The sequence below is a fragment of the Pleurodeles waltl genome, chromosome 3_1 (assembly GCF_031143425.1).
Source record: "Pleurodeles waltl isolate 20211129_DDA chromosome 3_1, aPleWal1.hap1.20221129, whole genome shotgun sequence".
In the NCBI taxonomy this organism is placed as follows: domain Eukaryota; kingdom Metazoa; phylum Chordata; class Amphibia; order Caudata; family Salamandridae; genus Pleurodeles; species Pleurodeles waltl.
In genome coordinates, this window is record NC_090440.1 from 1,476,868,931 (window position 1) to 1,476,889,348 (window position 20,418).

General features: G+C 40.7%; 1 protein-coding gene across 1 annotated transcript in view; it reads left to right on the forward strand.

Moving 5' to 3' along the window:
* The window catches only part of THSD7B (thrombospondin type 1 domain containing 7B), a 2,268,639-nt gene that overhangs the window by 294,783 nt on the left and 1,953,438 nt on the right, over nt 1-20,418 (forward strand). The gene's annotated exons all lie outside the window — the stretch shown is intronic.

Here is a 20,418-nt window from a genome sequence, read left to right on the forward strand (position 1 = left end):
GACAGCTCTTCCTTTCAGAAAAGGTGAGTGCTTTAGCAATGAAAGCATTGTTATGCATTGCATACAGGTACGTGCTTGGACTTTAGTATAATTTATAAAACCGAGATAAGTTAAAGTCAGAAATGCCTTTAAGGCAAAGCAGGCCAACGTGGCCGGCATGGCACTATGATGGATTCCCAACGGGATGTACATATTTCAAATGTTTGGGCTCTCTACATCATAGTCCTTTCCACAAGACTTGAAATCTTGCGATTAGATTTTATTACAGCCTCACAAATATAAATAATAAACAGTACTTTTTGGCATGTTACATATCGCCAACCAGAATGTTGGGAGGTACAGCTAAGTATTCAGTGACTGTTATTTCCAGGAGCATTGCCTGGCCAGCAATGCTTGTGTCTGCTGAGCTATGCACCAAAGCCCGCTATTTCATTGTAATACATCTGTTGCAGCAACCCCACTTTGTGTCTTGGGGGATGCTGATGTGTCCCTGTTGTTCTGCCCTGCCCTCTCACAGTTAGGCACAGAAGTGAAAGACCATCCTAGGCCAGCAACCCAGACCCAGCATTGGTTTCTCCAGGCAGACTCGATGGATGTAAATGAGCGCCACAAAAAATACACTAAAAGGCTCTATTATAGGAAATTGGCATAGGGCAGCCTGCAAGTGTTCTTGCTGTGCTGCCCTATGCCAATTTAAAAGGGCAGAAATGCCCCATGTTTATGCAATACAGAGCATTCCTGTTTCCTCCTGTGCTGGTGCACAAATGGCTGCTTGGTGCCAATGCAGTCACCCTTGCTCCATGGTGCAAGGGTGCCTACGTTGCATACAGGATTTTGTGTAGGAAGGGGCACGTTCCTGCAAAAAAACAATCCTGAGAGACGTCTCTTCTTCATTCTATGTGTGCTGCAAAATGCACCACACATGGAAAGAGTTAAAAACAAAGAGAAATGAAAATGTTTCTTCTCATTACATCTGCTCTTGGAAGGCTTAAGGTTTTGGCACTGCCCTCAGTTTATGTGATTAAGTAAATCTGGAGCAACATCAAAATCCATGGGTGTTGCATGCGAAAACCCAACGCAATGCCAATGGAACTCCTCCCTGGTGCAGAGTAAGGCAATGCAGCAACTCACACTGATTTGTCTCAATCAATACCTATGAGGTCATTCAAAGCCATGCAAAAGGAGCTTTGCGTGGCCTCATAGATATGGTTAAGAGGCTTGCTCTACTGGAGCGTCAGAATAAGTGATGCTTCGGGGGTGCAAGTCTCTCATAAATATGCCCCTAAGACTCTACCATTCTGGAAGGACTGGAAGAGTGTCAATGTTAATTTCACATTGTCCTTCATCCTCCAGCAGGATGACTGTGAATTGAGGACAGTTCTACTTGCCACTGTACCCCAGCTCTGTTGTGCCACTACTCCCTAAATGTGGCCATTAATTGACCAAGGGCCAGATGTAGCAAAATGCAAAATTGCGACTTGCAATTTGCGAGTCCATCCGACTCGTAAATTGCAAGTCGCAATTTGCTATGCAGTACGGTGTCTCAGACACCGACTGCGACTCGCAATGGGGTCGCAATGACCCACCTCATCAATATTCATGAGGTGGGTCGCAATTTGCGGCCCCATTGCGAGTATAGGCACTCGCTAACATGGAGGCCTGCTGACGTCAGCAGACCTCCATGTTCGTGACCTGCTTTTAAATAAAGCAGTTTTTTTTTTTTTAAGTGTAGCCCGTTTTCCTTACTGGAAAACGAGCTGCACTTAAAAAAAATCCGAAACCTTTAGTTTCGGTATTTTTTCAGGGCAGGGAGTGGTCCCTTGGACCACTCCCTGCCCTGAAAAAATATTTTTGGGTCCAGTCACAAACTGGAAGGGGTCCCATGGTGACCCCTTCCAATTTGCGAGTGGGTTACCATCCACTTGAAGTGGATGGTAACTGCGATGCCATTTGCGACCGCGTACGCGGTCGCAAATGGTATTGCATCCCACAGCGACTCGCAAATAGGAAGGGAACACCCCTTCCTATTTGCGAGTCGGAAATGCATATTGCGAGTCGGTAACGACTCGCAATATGCATTTCTGCATGGCAAACCCACGTTTGCGACTCGCAAACGGTGATTTTCGCTGTTTGCGACTCGCAAACGGTTTGCTACATCTGGCCCCAAAGGTTTTGCTGCCCCTGCTTCTATTCACACAGTAATGGGTGTAGCTTGGTAGGTTAGACTGGTGGGGGGGGGGGAGGTCAGATTTCCTGACAATCACCCTGGCGTGTAATGTTAAAGTACCTTGTATGACAAGTAAGGAACATGAGAGGGTCTTAAGAAGCAGTTGAAAGGGAGAGGGGTGTGGATTGGTACAGGAGAACCACAATCTTTTGTCAAATAATCAACATTTTTTAGGGCTTCTAAAACAGAGATGAGAGACTGTGTGTTTTTGTCTGTGTGGGCATGCAAAAATCCCAGGTGAAATTGACAGACACCTCACAACACCCAGCTCAAGCAGCTGTACCCAACTATTCATCAGAAAATACATTTACTGGGGGGGGTGTAGCACCTCCCTAAAGGTACGCCTTTGCCCACAGGACTGGGTGGGCATTTGAAGCAAAAGAACCATCCTACGGGATCATACAGGGCCATAAATCATAAAAAAACCTTGACATGCAAGGCAGCCATCTTAAAATGCACTACCAGGAAAGTATAGGACTTTCACGAAGAAACAAAATTAAACAAACGAATTAGTGCATGACCATGTGTTTGTCATATTACATGGCTAGAGGTATATGCTTCAGTCATGTCGCCTGATTTTAGCTTGATGTTCTACTGTCTTAAGAAACCTCTTTTATTGTCTGTATATATGGTCTTTAAATAGTTGTTATGTAAACTGTTCTTTTCGAAAACGACCCGACACCCGCTGGATCTTGGTCACGGTATGTACAATAGCAAAAATAAAATAAAATGAATGGAATAATATAACTTGCCGGCATTTAAAATGAAATTTGTATGAGTTTTACTTGTTTCGGAGGCAGCCTTTGGTGCCGATTGCTTGTGCAGTGGCGGTTGATAGTAACGATATGATGATGAAGTTCCACCAGATAAACTGTTTTGTTAAGCGTCAAGTAGACACTGTCTTTGATGGATTTATTTTAGTTCCACGAAGGAAGCTAGTTTAATTGCTGGCACACCAGCCATCACAACGTACTTATACTCCCTTCGGTTGCAGATGTCCCTTCTTGTTGCATTTATCGCTCTGCATTTTAATGTGTTAGCCTATTTTACAACCTCCCTTTTGACAGGAATTAGCCATCGAAGTAGATGATGTCACCATGCTAAAAGACAGTTCATTTTTATCAAGCGGCCCTAGGTTGGTGTCTGCTTGCCACAGGGTATTCCTATTGTTTGTGCTCTCTTCTCTTTTCCACTGAGATTAAAAGGAGAGCGTAAAATGCTGGTGCATGCTATATGGTTTGATTTTGAGATGAGCATGTAAAATGGGCCCAAACGTTTTTGCATTTGTATCACTTGGAAAATAAACCAAGCATTTCTGACTTCCCAGTTTTGTGCATTTTGCTTCTGTTAGTTCCTACCTGGTGGTCCGTGCATAAGGGTAATACTTTTTATTCAGATTTTTTTAGAGCGTAAGACATAACGATTAGTTATCACAAAAATCTATTTGCACTTGGATATTTTTAAATCCGGTGCGATTCCGCACTTTAGAGGATTATAGAGGGCGTTAATAAACAGGAGATAGCCAAATATAATGCTATCTTTGAGTCAGTCTTACTGTAAATACACATACCATTTTTAGCCAAGATAAGTGTATAGTTTGTAATCATGAGGTGCTACAAAACTATCTCAAGAAAAATAATTCCGGTGGGGAGATTATTCCCACCTTCAAACAACACTTCAAGGTGGTGCCCCGTAGGCTCGAGAGTCTACTATTTTTGTGACTGTGAAACTGCAAAGGAGTGTTTACAGTTGAGAATCTATCTTGTGTGCTAGAAGAAAGGTATATAGTTTGCCTATGTGCTGTTATTGAGTGCAAGAGCTAGGTTATTCAAACTAAGGCACTCCCATTGGCTGAAAGGTGCGTGATGAATACATAACTCCATGCATAAACACGTTTTCTCTTTTCCCTACGGGGAAATTAAGTGGCTGGGTGACTTCTATTATTTTTTTTATTGAGTATTTTATTGAATTACTGCCAGGTGGCTTCGGCAGATGTTCTCCTTCCGCTTCTGTGTTAATTGAAGTATAATGGGCATGCCAGCTGGGAGGGCTTCAGTGATGGAATTAGTCAGGTAAAATGAACACCAGAGTCATGCAAATTGAACTTATAATAATGCATAATAAATGTGCGCTACTGTGCTAATGCAACTATCATTAAAGGGCGTTGCGCTGTAAAGGTATTGTACGGGTGCATATTTATAGTGTATTTCATCCCCATAAATAGGATTACGCGTAGGTCCATCTGCCATTATTCTGGTATAACTCTCCATATACGGACATGGCAGTTTGACTTGTGCTTACGTTTCTGCAGAGAAAAACTCTTATAACTCTAAAACCCAAAATGTGGTGAATTCTTCTTAAACTCATGAACATCAGAATTGGTTCACAGCCTTTTAGACTGGACCATAATCACGGAACATTGAGCAGTCATATTTTGCCATTATGATTGCAAATATTTGAATATTATGTCTGATTTAAAAAATCCTGATTTATCCGAGGAATTTTCAGATCATCAACTCTAATTATGAACGTAAAAACCTTACTTAGCAGCAGGTTGCTGAGCACGAGGATTTTTTGCTTTCAGACACAACATATGTAAATGAGTATTCAGTTACCTCTGAAATTGAAGAACTAAATAGTTGGTTCTGCATTGAAATACAATCCAGATCATGGTCGCAGTGCTGGCAAAAACTTTTCATCTGGCCTTTTTCTTGTTCTTCTTTGTCTTGCTCCTGGTCATGTCACTGTTGAATATGTTGTTTTGACCACATGATCTAATCTGCTAGCTATTGTGGTCTATGGGACTTCACCACCTTCAGTGTTGCACAGGTTACATTGATGGTGATGCAAGTGGCCAACAAGAGCCAGATTGGTTTATTGAGTGAGGAGGTGATCCTGTTATACCTATGCAGTTTCTTGATGAGCTGTGCGGCTCACTTGGAAACACTCGTCACGTGGGATGGTAGGAGTCTGGGATGCTGATGAGCAAGGTGTTGCCTCATCAAATTATGAGCTACATTGTGCTTGAAAATCTGGATTGCAAAAAGAAAGCATTGCATTTTTTGCAGCAGGAAAAGTGAACATGATTGCTTATTCAACCACAGAAGTGGGCGTCTAAAAGTTGAGCCACTTGTGGATGTAGAATCCAAGTGAATCATGAACAGTAAATTACCAAAATGCCAGAGGTAGTGGAAGTGATATCACTGTCCCATAATATAACTGACATCACATGACGTTTGGTGCTGCCAATATTACAGAAAGTGATATCACAAAAGTAAAATAAACAGCAAATGCAGGATAAATAAAATCACAGAACCACTACTACAAAAGATTAATGTATTTTTTTTTTACTTCATACATAATAACTTTCCTACTAACATGATAACATAGGAGCCAGAAAAGAGATTAAGGAGCGCTGGAGTAGACACATTTCTTCCTACCAAGACCCTTAAGACTTGTACTTCCCCACTGTGCTCCCTCTGTGCCTCCACTCTCAGCCTTTATGTCGTAGTTGCTGAGCTTCAAAGACACTCTGTGGAGGGTCAACAATATCTCATCAAAACCACATTTCACTGAGGGTTTATTTTTTTAAAACATACACTTTTTGCTTTGCAACCATTCTCCATGTGAAACTCTTCAATTCACATTGACTCGTGTGCACTAAGAAGTTGTCATATTGTACAATGCATACTCCAGTGCATCAATATGAGGCTCTGAAAAATGTCTTCAGCCAGAACACTGAGCTGTTCACATTCAAGAGCCCTCATATTGGGCTACACAAAATCTACCACCTGACCAAGCATATCTGTGCATTGTTGTCTGACAGAATATCGAGGTGTGGACAGAATATTGTTTGAAAATATGGAGGGCCAAAATATCGAGAAGGTATGTGCAATGAGGTAAATAAAAACGTACTATTCTTAACTCCACCTAAATGTACCATGAAGATATATATATATATATATAAATATATATATATACATATATCACATGAAGAAAGAAAATGCTGCACTCCCAGAGGCTGCTGATAAACTTGTCATTTATTCATCCTGATTCATGTTGTTTTAATACCATCAGTGCTCAATCCAGCACCACAACGCATTTCGACTGACTCATCTGTTTCAAGTGGTTCCCGCCATCATGAGCAGGGGGGCATTTCGATATTAATACTCCACGGAGTCCTTTAACAAATGAGGCACTTCCGATGTCAGAAACACTTGTGCATTTCAATCCGTTCAAAAAACCTCTGTGCCTTCTCCGGTGTGAATAGCACTTGTGCATTTTAGTTTTCAAAAGCCTCTGTGCTCCTAATCCATCATAAGACCTGTGAGATCTGCCGCCTTCCTGGTAAAATCCGCCATCATGATTCAGCAAGCGTCATTCTGGTATTTATAGTCTGCTAAGTTCTCACACCTGCCGACAATCGAGGCAATCACTGCGTCCACTGCACACTCCTTCATCATTCATTAAGAATCATGTGAGTCAATCTAAAATCTCGGACTCCGTCATGCTCTAGTTGTAAAAAATAATTTACAATAACGACTTCACGCTTTCAAGGTAACGGTATGCATTTCACTAGAGCATGAGATAGTATGAAATTCCCACAATACTCGCATGTTCTGCAACTGTGGGAATTTCATACTATCTCATTCAGACACATTCACACTGATTGTACAGCAGAGAAGAAGCTTCTGGCACAAAAAATGTGCGTGAGCAGCATGACGTGCCTGATTTTGCCCTCTCGCAGAACTTCACAGATTCTCACAGGGTTTTTGTGTAACTCCATGGAATTCTTCTGAGTGAAACTCTGGGAGTATCGGCCAGGCCTAGTTAGCAGCCTCTTCCTGAATTTTGCTAAACTGTTTTCAGAGCTATAAATTATCCAACTGCAGCATTTTCAGTCTGCCTGGTAATCTTTGACAAGTACTCGAGTTTTCTGAGGAAGGCTGGGTGAGGGTCCATCTTTGTAGGCTTTGTCAGACTGTGCATGGGAGACATCCTAAGGCACTCCAGGCCCATACCTACCTACTTTTGCTGTAGGTCCAGGGCTCAAGCATTTGATGTATCTCTCCAACTAGGGATGGGATCTGTTGACTGATCGAGCTCTTTGGCTCCTTCCTTTAAGGGGCCCATGGCCTGGGCTAATTCACAGCTTTGGCATGTGAAGTGAAAGTTAACCCCAATGGCCTACAAGTTGGTTTCAGTACATAGGATACTGTGTAGATTTGAATGACTGCAAACAAATGCACCTGATTATAACTCTAAAGCTCAGGCCAACAAAGATTGATAAAGCCCCTCCAAACCGGCTCTTGCTGTTCAAAAACTCTTTAAGCATTGCCATGCCATACTCGTATTTATTTTCAGTAAACAATATCCATTTTTGAACTGGTGCATGTTTACATTTATTTGTCATTATTATGAACTCTGGGCTTCATTTGCAAAGTTTTGTCGCAAGGCAGCGTTGTAAGTGTTTTTTCTGAGTCAAAACAAAAGGGCAGTAATGCAGCACATCTACAAGATACAGCACATTCCTGTTCCTACTGTCAGCACTAGCGCACAAATTACTGCCAAGCACCAATGTAGGCACTCTTGCATCATGGTTCAATGAGGCCTGCATTGCAGGCATGATTGATTTGAGCAGGAAGGAACATGTTCATGCAGAAAAACAATCACAAGAGGTATTTCCTCCACCTGGGTGTGTTTTAAAATGCAGCACACATATAAAGAGGGAACAACAAGGAGAAATAATGTTATTTCTCCTTGTTGCACCACCCTTACATCACCCCTGGGGTGGGGTAGAAAGTTGATGCATTTCCCGGTGTATGGCACCTTGTAAATTTGGGAATGTGTCAGTTCCATGGGTGCTGTATGGGAACATCCACAAGAACACCGATTGAATGCCCCTTTAAGGCGGTGTAATGCGTGAAGGGGCCATATGTACAAGGCCATGAAAAGTTATGCAAGATGGCTTTTCATAGTCTTGTAAATATGGCCCTGCAGCCTGCACCCCTGTGTGTCAAAATATGCAGGCCACTTGTAATGAGGCGGTTGTGAGTCATGTATTTGTATGGATTTCAAGATTGGGTAATGGATATCCAGTTATGTGGTTTCGGTATTAGAACAAAATATCAAGTTTTAAATATAGTGTTACAGAAATATCATTGAAAAATATTGTTACTACAAAAATAATAAGCAATATCATTGTTAAGAATATGGTTTTGTGGTAACAAATATATATTTATTTTTTAAATACTGTTTGTATTATTGTTTTCATTAATATAATGTGCAAAATATTGCTTTTTAATTAAGTTTTTCTGTGTTAGTTGCTATATTATTTTTAGGTGGTAATATTGTTAGTTTAATCGTTATTTATTATTATAGTTTGTAATTTCAACTTAAATGTAATTATTATTTTTAAGTTTAGAAGTGCGTTGTAAGGTTTGTACAGGGATCGGGTGGACAGCTAATAAAAAAAATAAAAAAAATATCAATCTAATGGTATATACTTTCTAACTATTTTTTCAATGACTAACATATATGTCAATTGTTTAATTGCTAGGTTATATTTTTTAATTTGTTTTGTTAAGTTTAATGCATATTTTAATTCTATTTCTAATATCAGTGTGCTATATTTAGCAGTTGTTGAGTTTGTAGGCTATGTGGTGGGGAACTGAATAAATTATAATCAATTTCATTTTAATAGTATGTATTTATTAACTGTAAATAATTATATAATACATTGATTAATAATTGAGTTAATTGCATAACTGTGACATAATCATTTAATTTGCTAATTTAAATGTATATTTCAGTTTGTATCTAACAATTTTAAATGATATTTTAAACTTCTTACATTTTTGTTAATTGAGATAGTGTTTTTGACTATAATCTATTATGCTTTATTTTGTAATAAAATAGTTTTAATGAATTATTTGAATGTTTATTTTTATATGTATATCATTCAAAGCCCAACACCTTCCCTACTGTTACTTTGAATGAAGTAGGAATAGTAAATATGACCCCTCAGAAGTCCTACCCTTTCCCTACCGTTACTTAGACTGGAAAGGGGCTAGTAAATCTAACACCTCCAAAGTCCAACCCTTCCCCTTCAGTTCTTTTAATTGGAGTGGAAATAGTGCATTTAAACCCTTCAAAGTCCACTGCTCTCACTACCCTTGACCTACTCCTCCTATTGGACCTGGTCCTCTCTTCAGGGTCACCCCCAAACATTTTTTCCTCTGTTTCTTTGCTGACCTTAAGGCTCTGTGGACTTCACCACTGGTAACCAGTGCTAAAGTACATGTGCTCACTCCACTAAACATAGTAAGATTGCTTTACACATTTGGCATATTTAATTTACTTGAACATCCCTTGAAGAATGGTATTCCATATACCCAGGGCTTGTAAATTAAATGCTAATATTGGGCCTATAGCATTTATTGTCACCAAATTGATGCCAAACAACTACAGGAATGCACTTCCAAGACCCCCATGAACTCAGGAGAAGCACCAAGAGACTCTCAGTGGATCAGGCAGAGGGCAACTGCAAAATTAAGCCCGGGTCCAGTAGCCTCTGGTCAGCTTGGAGTCTTCACAGGAATGTCTTCTTCAGCTTTTTTATGCTGCTGGAGCCACCCATGAGATCTGTTTAGGATGCTTGGGGTCTTTCTGACCTTGGATTTCAAGTAGAAGTGAGTCCAGCCTCCTCATTTTATTCTGATAGGTCACATATGCCAAGTACAGCATTTCCAGTCTGCTTATTATCCTTTGATAAGTCCAAAAGTGTTCAGAGGAAGGCTGGATGAAGATTCAGCTTTGTAGGGTTTACCAGCCAGTGTATGAGGGACACCTTAGAACACACTTAGTTCCTTTCTGACCAACAGAGAAAGGTTCCTAGGTCCTGACCTGCCTACAGGTGCAGCAATTCCTGTTTGCTCGACTGCAAACAGGCCCAAAAGGCAATTTGTCAGGGCAAAACCAACATGGGGAAGGACTTAGGAAATCCTAAACCTGGGCCCTGAGCCTCAAAGTGTGAGTAGGAAGTGCACTAAGTTAATCCCAGTCTTCTTCCACATCTAACACTAAATCCAATTTCAAGGAGGCACTATACCCACAACAGACCAACAGAAAGGTGCCTTCTAGTGTAAGAGCAGTGTCCTTCAGAAACCAAACAGGCAATCCACAAGAAGTGTCCTGGCATCCTCTCTGCTCTCTTAGAAGGGTATAAAACATTTGCATGTACATCAGACAGATGTGCAGAATTTGAATCTCGGGTTGTCAACAGGAGGCCAATAGCCCCCACTGTGCATATATTTCATTCAGATTAGAGGAGTTATCGCTGCCCTTTCAGGACAGCCTATTGTGTGCTTTTGGGACGAATTTCACACCTCTTTCACATCTCATTCAAGTCTGAGCACTGGATGGGATTAGATGTAGCTGTAATGCAAATTAGCTTAATGAAAACCAGGAAGGTAAAGGGTAACGTTTTAACACTTACTTTTCCTTAACATTTATTACAAAGCATTCTTTATAATTAAATTGGATTTTAATAACTAGTAAAATAGTAGTAATGTAATAATAAGGCAATCCATTTTGGCTGGGCTAAAAAAAATGGATCCTGATTTGGAGATATATTTAGAAAGTGTCTTTTTGCACTCCAGTGTCAATTGATGATAAATCATAAGATGTAAAGTAGTTAAACCATTCTTTCTGAAAAAGGTTAAATTGTCATGCCAGTACAGTATAGATATTGCAAATACATTGCAGATATACATCAACTCTAGCTCTTTAGTGTTAACCTCATCAAGTACCTAGAACACATATGCCTGCAGTGGCAATGTTTAGAAGCCAAAAGGTATGTACTGATGCACTTGTGAGAACAATGAACCGTTATTGCTGAAGAAAACTATCTTTAAATACACCTTTTACCGGTAACAGCTGCAACATGAAGCATAATGGCACTTAGCTCCCTGCTGGACCCTAAAGTGTAGATATTTCCAGCACAGAAGTAATGGTCGTTTTATTGAATTGCAGGTCTTTCTTTCAAATGCATAATAGCCTTTATTTATCAAATGACCCCTTACAGATGAATGGAAAGCATCCAAGATTGGTGTGTTTTTATATTTGGACTTAAATACACTATGACTATTCGTGCTGCAGTTATTTATTCATTTTTGGTGTGACATATTCTGAGCAAAGACAAATCAACAAATCAGTGATGAAGGCTTATTTATTTCGTATAAAAAATTACCTCGGTTTAAGAGCAATATTGTGATCTACAGAATTCAAGAATTAATCTGTTCCCCAGTGAAATACATGATATATATATATATATATATATATATATATATATGGCATCAGTATCTTTTTATATGTGTAGAAAGAGAATAATTGTAGCAGAACATGTTGATTTCCAATAGGCTATCTTATCTTTTTGCTCATTGCACATGTGAAGGTTAAATAGGCAGATGATATACACTTGTCCTCGATAAGGAAGAGTAAAGCAGTGCTAAAGTATGATAGGAATTTATTTTATTGTAATCATTGTCAATTTGTTTTCTTTCGTACCAATTCCATTTCTTTTGTACTTTTGTACCTTCAGATTGCAAAACTAAACAGCAAACTTCACCGCATTCGTGGTGGTGGTTGACTGACCCAGTAATGGGGTTGTCAGACTGAGTGTGATCCTTTAGAATTATTCTGTTATAATGACTTAATATACTTCAATGGCTATTCCAGATGCAAGTTCCCTAATTGTTATATTATAGGAAGGGTGTAATTAAGCTTTAGGCAAATTCGCAATTATAAGGAGAAACAACAAAAAACGGAGGAATGTACAAGATACGTTGTCAATTGTCCTGAAAGACCAAATTACATCTACTAAGTCCTCACTCAAAAACTCAACTAAAAAGGTGAATTAAGAACCTACACTGTTGCTTTTGACTGCGTGGCACTCTTCTTTTACTCCATATTTTTTTGCATTTCTCCAGCGAACAAGCTTAAATTCCAAAACGCTAATCAAGGAAATGTTACTCAAAATGTCTAGGGAGTCCAGAAATACTAAGGGACAGATTTAAGAGCCCCTAGCGCCACCGGAACATCACTTTTCTTGATGCTCCGGGGGCACTAACTACTGCTCCATATTTACAAGGATGTGTAATGCCGCTTTTTGTGGCGTTACGCCTTCTTGTACATATGGGCCCATCAGATGCAGTTTTTTGCATCAGAGGGTCGTGCGATGGATGTTGCACTGGGTAGCCACTGCAACACCCATTGCTTTTGACGCTGCCCCAGATTTATGAGTAATCGTAAACCTGTGGCAACGCCGAAAACTAACGCTACCCCTGGGGCAGCGATAGCATGGCAAAACAAAGAGGAATGCTGTTATTCCTCCTCGTTTTTCGCTTTTTCTATGTGTGCTGCAGAATGCAGCACACATAAAAAGAGCAAAATGCCATGGGTGATTGTTTACGTTCAGGAAGGTGTCCCTTCCTTTACATAAACAATCATTCCATAATGATGCTTTGGTACTTCTATGTGTGCTGCATTTTGCATCACACATAGAAGTGCCAAATCACCATTATAGATTGTTTATGTGCAGGAAGGGATACATTTCTGCACATAAACAATCTATCCCCTCAACACAGACACTCTTGACCTGTAGGGCAAGGATGTCTGCGTTGACGCAGGCAGCTTAATTCAGCGCCAGCATAGCGGGAAACGCAGGAGTGCGCCGTATTCATGTAAATACGGCACATCCCTGTGTTTCAAAAGTGGCATGGACCTGCTATTTTTTGCACAGCACCTCGTTGTGTCACTTTTAAATAAATCAGGGCCTAAATATGTTTGGATTTTTTCAGCGAATATAGCCTGCAAAATCAAATATGTGTTGAAACATGTTTGTCAGATTTTACCAGGAGTTTTTTTTTAAAAAAATGGTAACTCCATTCAGTATTCCTTGTTCTGGAAAATATGCCTGCGAGGGCTTGACCCATATTTATATTGTAATCATTTAATTCCCCTGGTTTCATAAGTGTGGAGGTGGCAAGTATGTGGTTGAATGTTCAGTAGATTGAGCAGAATATGCACTACACCAATATTTTTAATGTTTCAAAGAGGATGTCTGAAGTATTTGGACCAGGGAGCAGTCAGTAGCTAGGGAAAGCTACCTACCCCAAATGTTTCTTAACAGTAGAGACGCACATGTTTGATGTATGAAAACATTGAACTTTCCTCACTTTGCTGAGACAGGAAAGTCCAGAACTACTGGAAAAAACAAACGTCAGAGCATACACTTTCCACCAACCCCTGATTAAAATAATGCCCCACATGGTCAGAGGTTTGGCCTGTTCCTGTCTATTATGATAGCCCCACTCATACATGCCTGGCATTGTTCTTATTATTTATAATAGGAGAACAATGGGCGGAGGGATGTTTGCTGTTAATCGCAAACTCCTAAACTTTCACACAAACATCTGAGAGAATTCTGTTTTATTTCAACCAAAATTTGATGTTTACTTGAAATTCTGATTAAGAAATTTTGAGCATGATCACAAGCCACATCATCCATGTCTCCCCAATGATTGCAATTCTTACAAAGTGTGAGAGATTAGTATTCTTGCTTAAAGTCTAGTAGACCTGTGCCCAGGTATTGTGGTTACTCACAACTCAGAATTATACTTAACTCCAAGAATCTTTTCTTTGCTTTACACAATCACATTCCTAGCCATTTTTGTCACATATATTAGACCCAACCACCCTTGTGGGTTCTGTCGTTGATCAGGTGAAGTTTGGGAATGCAAAATGATATGACATTGTTTGTTTTCTCTATGGCTTCTCTATATGTTTGTTTCCCTATTGCAAGTACTTGTCTACAAAAACACTTTTTCGACACATTTTCTTTGAATTATCCAACTGTACGAACAATACAGTTCAGAGAGATTCAAAGAGCACTCTATCTCTCAACTATGAGTTTAAGAGACATTTAAAAAAAGAGTTTTTCTCACCACAAACTCGTACTCATTGAAGTTTCCTTTAGAAAATGATGCATGGTCAGTACACAGTGGAAACATGCTCTAAACCACAACTCACTTGTGGATATTTTGAGCTTCTGAACCACAAACATTTTATATGTCTGGAACATGCAGTTCTGTTTCCCAGCAAAGAGTCAAACATTATATGGATTATTCTTAGCCAAACACAAAATACAAACAGCATCTGGCACCTTTGCTGGGCCATACATTTGCCTGTGCCCCACCAAGACATCAAACACTGCTTATGTTTGTTTTTGGCATAGACAAACACAAAAAGCCTCTGATGCCTAACTGGAGTACAGATATATCTGTATGTGCCCTAGCATAAAAATATTGTATTGTTTCAAGCCCGCAAACAGCTTTTAGCTCCTGGCAGGGAGAGAAACTTATGTGCTAGACTCCAAATGGATATTTTTTTCTCAGCCTAATTGGCCTAGAGTAACTAGTGGCCTGATATGCAAACTTTAAGAATGAACTAGTATTGACAAGAAATTATATATAATCCAAGTAATATCTTTTGACACAAAAAGTATGAAAAAAGGTTGTATAATTGGACAAGGTATCTTGTTAAAAGGTTTTGTAAAGTTTCGAACCTAGGCATCCCTTTTATGCAAACATGAATTGGGGCACGTTGTGGTCTGCAAAAGCTTCTATCTAGCCTAACTCATTAGTGACTTTTGAGCTTTGCAAAGAAAAAACAGGAATCACATGCAATAATTCTCTGGCTTACAATGAAAATAATGTTTCGTTAGCTTTAAAGCTGATAATAATTAGGGGTTTTGCCAGATGTAAATCATTACAAAACTGCAAAGGAATTCTGAAACCTGACAGCCAACCTGTTGCAGCACTGTCACTCCTGAGGGTATCTGAGTGCTGGGGTGCAAGGTCTCCATCGAAAGCCAGGTCTTGAGTTTCTTTCTGAATTCCACAAGGGAGGGTTCTGTTCAAAGGTGGAGGGGCAGGTTGTTCCAGGTCTTGGCAGCAATATAGGAGAAGGAATGGCTACTGCTGCAGCTCTGACGGATGCAGGAGTTGTGTGCTAGGGCTAGTGAGGAGGAGTGCAAGTGTCTGGCGGGTTGATGGAAGTTCAGTCTGTGATTTATGTAAGCTGGTCTTTCATCGTGTAGGACTTGTAGGCATGCAAGCGGATCATGAACTGGAATCTCTTCTCGATGGGAAGTCAGTGGAGGTAACTGAGGTGGGGGGTGATGTGGGTCCATTTGGGGAAGTCCAGGATGAGTCTGTCTGCAGCATTCTGTATGGTATGGAGTCTTTTGAGGAGCTGGGTTAAGATGCCAGAGTAGAGTGCATTGTCGTAGTCGAAGCACCTGGTGACGAGGACATAAGTAATGGTCTTTCTGGTGTTGACTGTGTGGAAGCAAGAGGAGGCGACTGTGTTGATTTTTCACGTCAAGATCAGTTTGCTGTCAAGGATAATGCCTATGTTGTGTGCATGGTCTGTTGGCACAGGTGTGGGACAGAGTTTGGCTGGCCATCAGCTGTAGTCCCATATGGCTGTGTTTCTCCCAAAGATGAGTACTTCTGTCTTGTTGAAGTTGAGTTTAATGCATTTTGCTCTCATCCCGTTGGCTACATTTGTTCAGGATGTTGCAGACATTTGTTCTGGGGGTGGTGGGGTCTTCGGTGAGCAAGAGGATCAGTTGTGTGTCATCTGTGTAGGATGTGATGATGAGACTGTGGGATCTAATGAAGTCTGCAAGGGGGCTTGGGCATCCTTGGAGATATGCCCCATATGAGGTTCTTGGGTTTGGAGGTGAAGGGAGACAACCAAATGTTATGCATACATCCTGTGAGGAAGAAGGTGATCGACTTGAAGGTGTTTTGCTGTATGTTGGTGTTGCAGAGTTTGTTGATTTGTTCTGGGTATTAAGTGAGTTTTTGGTTGATGGCCTTCTTGAATACTGTGGCTGGGTAAGAAGATCAGTCTGTAATTTTTGAGTTTGCTGGGATCAGAGGAGGGGCTGTTTTGGGGGTTGAAGTTGTTGTAGAAGGTGGCAATCTTGCTGTGGAAATAGTTATTGAGTTATTTGTGGCTGCTGGTTTGATGGGCTGGCCTTTGGCACTCCATCGATATGCCCGCTGAACAGCCATGCAGCAGCTTCTATTAAGTAGGACTTGGAGGAGGGAGGGGGTGCTGGGTGGTGGAAGGCAGAAAGAACGAAATAGCGGGAAGCGGGCCGGACGAGGGCTGGAGAATAAGGCGAGAGGAAGGGAAACAAGACCAACAGTGAAAGAGCAAGAAGACAAAAAGGCAAACTGGGAAAAAGGTAAAACAGAGGACAAAAAGGCAAACAGAGAGCACAAAGGCAAAGAGAGGGCAACAGAGATGGAAAAGCAAAGAGGCAAAACAGAAGACAAAAGGCAAACAGAGAACGAAAGAGATAAAAGAGCAAAATGGCAAAATAGAGGACAAAAATTCAAACAGAGGACGAAAGGCAAACAGAGGGCAAAAGAGACGGAAGCACAAAAAGGAAAAGTGGAGGACAGGGGAGCTGCTGCTAGGACCTTTCCTAAATGCTCATAGGGCAGGGTGCATTTTATTTAGAAAGTAGGACATGGATACTTATGATTTTTATATTTTGGCTGTGAAAGATTGCAAAAGTATTTTTTCACTGTTGCAAGGACTATTTCTCGCATTTGCCAACACTGGCTAATTACGCACTGGCTAATTACGCTTAATAAGTGCTTACTTTGGATTGGGAGCAGATGGAAGTATATAGTTTACACTCAAATTAATTGTAATTTAAAATCCTCTTTGATGGTTAAGTTGGATTTTAAGTCAAAATTCTGAAAACTTTCAGAAAGTTGCCATTTTCTTCTCTCAAATATTTGTGTCTTTTGCCAGTGTCCTGGGTCACATGACTGTGAATGGCTCTGCTTAGGGTAACCTTTTCACCAGCACTACCCCGGTCTCTGTATCTGACTCGTGGTCATCCTCAACTTGTGACTTTCCCTTGGTGTAGCACAACCAGATGACATTGAGTGGTACTTTGTGCTTTTAGGTGCTATTTTCACTGAAAATTTTTAAATGTAGGGGCATATTTATGAGCCACTAGTGCCACCTGAGCGTCACTTTTCATGACGCTCTGGTGGCACTATGTCCTGCACCTCAAATACTACCCCTTCACATGCAGCCCTTTGAGTGGAAGAGGCATGTAATGGCTGTTGCTGTGGGCGTGCCACAGCAACACCCCTTACATTTTGACTCTGCCGCAGATTTACGAGTTTTTGTAAACCTGAGACAGATCCAAAATCTAACTCAACCCTAAGGGTGGCGTTAGCGAGGCGCATCAAGGAGAAAAATGCCAGAAATGATTGTTTAAGTGTGAGAAGGTGTCCCTTCCTGCACATAAACTATCATTGAAAATGTTGCTTTGGCACTTCTGGGTGTGCTGCATTCTGCAGCACACCCAGAAGTGCCAAATTGCCATTAGTGATTGTTTATGTGCAGGAAGGGACACCTTCCTGCACATAAAAAAAATCACATCCCTCAACGCAGCCATCCTTGCAGGATAATGCATTGGCAATGGCAGCTAAATTTAGCACCAGACCAGGTGACAACACAGGGGTGCGCTGTATTCAATTAAGTATATTGCATCCCTGCGTTGTGAAAATGACGCAACATTGCACTCCGTCATTTTCCTATAAATATGGTCCTTAATGTCTCAGGTTCTACTGATTGGATTTTTGTTTTTTTAAATATACTCTATTGTTTTAAGAAGGTTAGGACGTTTTCTTGTGGTGTGTTTTCACTTTATTATTGTGTGTGCTGCATAAATACATTGCCTCTAAGTAAAGCCTGACTGCTTTTGTGCCATACTATCAAGCACAGATTGATTTACTGACTTTTTACTTTTCACCCTCACAATAATTGACAAGGATTCCATCCCCCTCAGCCATTAACCCACTTCCCTACACTTACCAATTGATAACTTTAATTTAAATGTCAATTCATGAGAAATATAAAAATCATCTATCAGTCCCCATTTCACTTGCAGGAAAATAATTGTCAACTTTTCATTTTTATAGGACTAAGTCCTGTTGGAACATTTTAGTGAAAAAGAAATGTATAATTGAAAAAATGAAATTAATTATTGCAAAACAGGATACAATTTCAGACCCACCATAAAAGATAAGTATACCAATTTGGGGGCTAAGATTTAGCAAATATATCAACACACTACTGAAATATTGCTTTTGACATAGAACTTCTATATACATAATTATAACCAGCATAATGGAATTGTCACAAATATCTATTTTTGTGTTAAGTTCAACACAACTGTACTTTCGATTGCCAAGTGAAGATTGACACAAAAGCAAAATGAAATTCTACTGCAATTGGTATTCTAATGTAGAGAATGTTTTTCTAAACCAGTAGTGCTAGCCATCTGTTAGAAATAGGGTATCTAGTTGACAGGCACACGCACCTGGTCCAAGTAAGGACCCAACTTTAGCCAGGGTAAGACACATATAGGCTAAAAGATAACGTGCTCACCCTTTGGTAGCTTGGCACAGAGCAGTCAGGCTTATCTAAAGAGGCAATTTGTAAAGTATTTGTGCAACACACACACAGTAAGACAGTGAAAACACCACAAAAAATACTTCACACCAGGTTAGAAAATAGATTATGATTTTACAAATAAATGATTACCAAAATGACAAAAATCCAATAGTAGCAGTTCTAGCACTTAGAAGCAAGTAGCGCTTTAGGGGTTACTTGAGATCACCCTGGGCTGGGGCAATGTCAAGATTTCAAGGCAACCGCGATGGGAGCCACACAGGCTAGGGGAACAGAGTACCTCAAACCTGGTTGAAAGCAGAAGATGTGGGGATGATGGTTCAGTAGAAGTATTAATGTCACTTCCACAGTTTAGGGATGCGTTGATTTTTTCCACACATTGATGGTGGTGCACTGGTTTCCAAAGAAGAGCATGGAAGCCACTATGCATTGATTCCAAAGCCGATGAGCCAGGTATCTACACACTGTCGGACGGATGCATTGATCGTACTTCAGTGATAGCGGCGATAAAGTGATTTCAGTGCTGCTGTGATGCTGATGCACTGGGTGCCACTTCCAGCCGGCAGAGGATGCATCGGTCAATGTGGCAGTTCCGGAAGTGCGGCTTGGGCCCCAAGTGTGATGGACCAGTTTTACTCCTGCAAATGTTTCACTGTGATTTCAAGAATCTGCATCCAATTCTAGTGAACCAAGCACAGGAGCAGGGATAGAGACTTTAATATTCTTGATTTTCTATCAACAAGAGACAAGCCAACAAGCCTTTGGAGATCACTTTGGGGTGAAAGGCAGAGTCTAGCTCTCCCTCAGCAAGGTCAGAGAGCAGCAGGGCAGCACATCAGAAAAGTGGTCCTTTCAGGTCAGCAGTCCAGCAGAGAGACAGTCCTTGATGCAGCACAGCAGTTCTTCTTACAGAGTCCAGTTGTAGGTCCAGAAGTGTCTGATTTGGTAGGGTCAGAGACCCAGTACTCATATCCAAATGTGTCTTTGAAGTGGAGGTGACTTCAAAAGGGGTCTTTTGAAGTGCACAAGTATCATTTCTTCCTCAGCCCTGGCTCCAGACAATCAGTAGGGGGTAATCAGCCTTTTGCTTGGGGACAGGCACTGCCTAATCAGGTATAAATGTCATCCCCTCCTGCCCTTCCTACCAAAGAAGAGCCATCAGAATACAGATCAATACAGATCAACACTCAGATATACATAACCTTCCTGTGTTTGTGGCTGCCTAGAGGGAATGCACAAAGTGTAGCTGTCACTCACCTCAGACGTGTATTGGAGATAGGCTGCAGGCACACAGAGCTGAAAGAGCAGAGACATTTCCACTTTCTAAAAGTGGCATTTCTAAAATAGTAAGGTCAAAACTGACTTTACCAGTAAGGGGGATTTATCATTACCATTCCACAGATATGAAGCATGGCTCATCTACTCCTTTCTAAGCTGGACTTACAGCTTAAAAGTATGTTAAGGAGTTCCCAAAGTTAACCCATGAGCGGGGTAGTCCTTACAAGAGTGAAAAATGACTTTGGGAGTTTTTCACTACCAGAACATGTGAAACCTAAAAGTACATGTCCTACCTTTTAGTTACTTAGCACCCTACCCTACGGGCTACCTACGGTCTA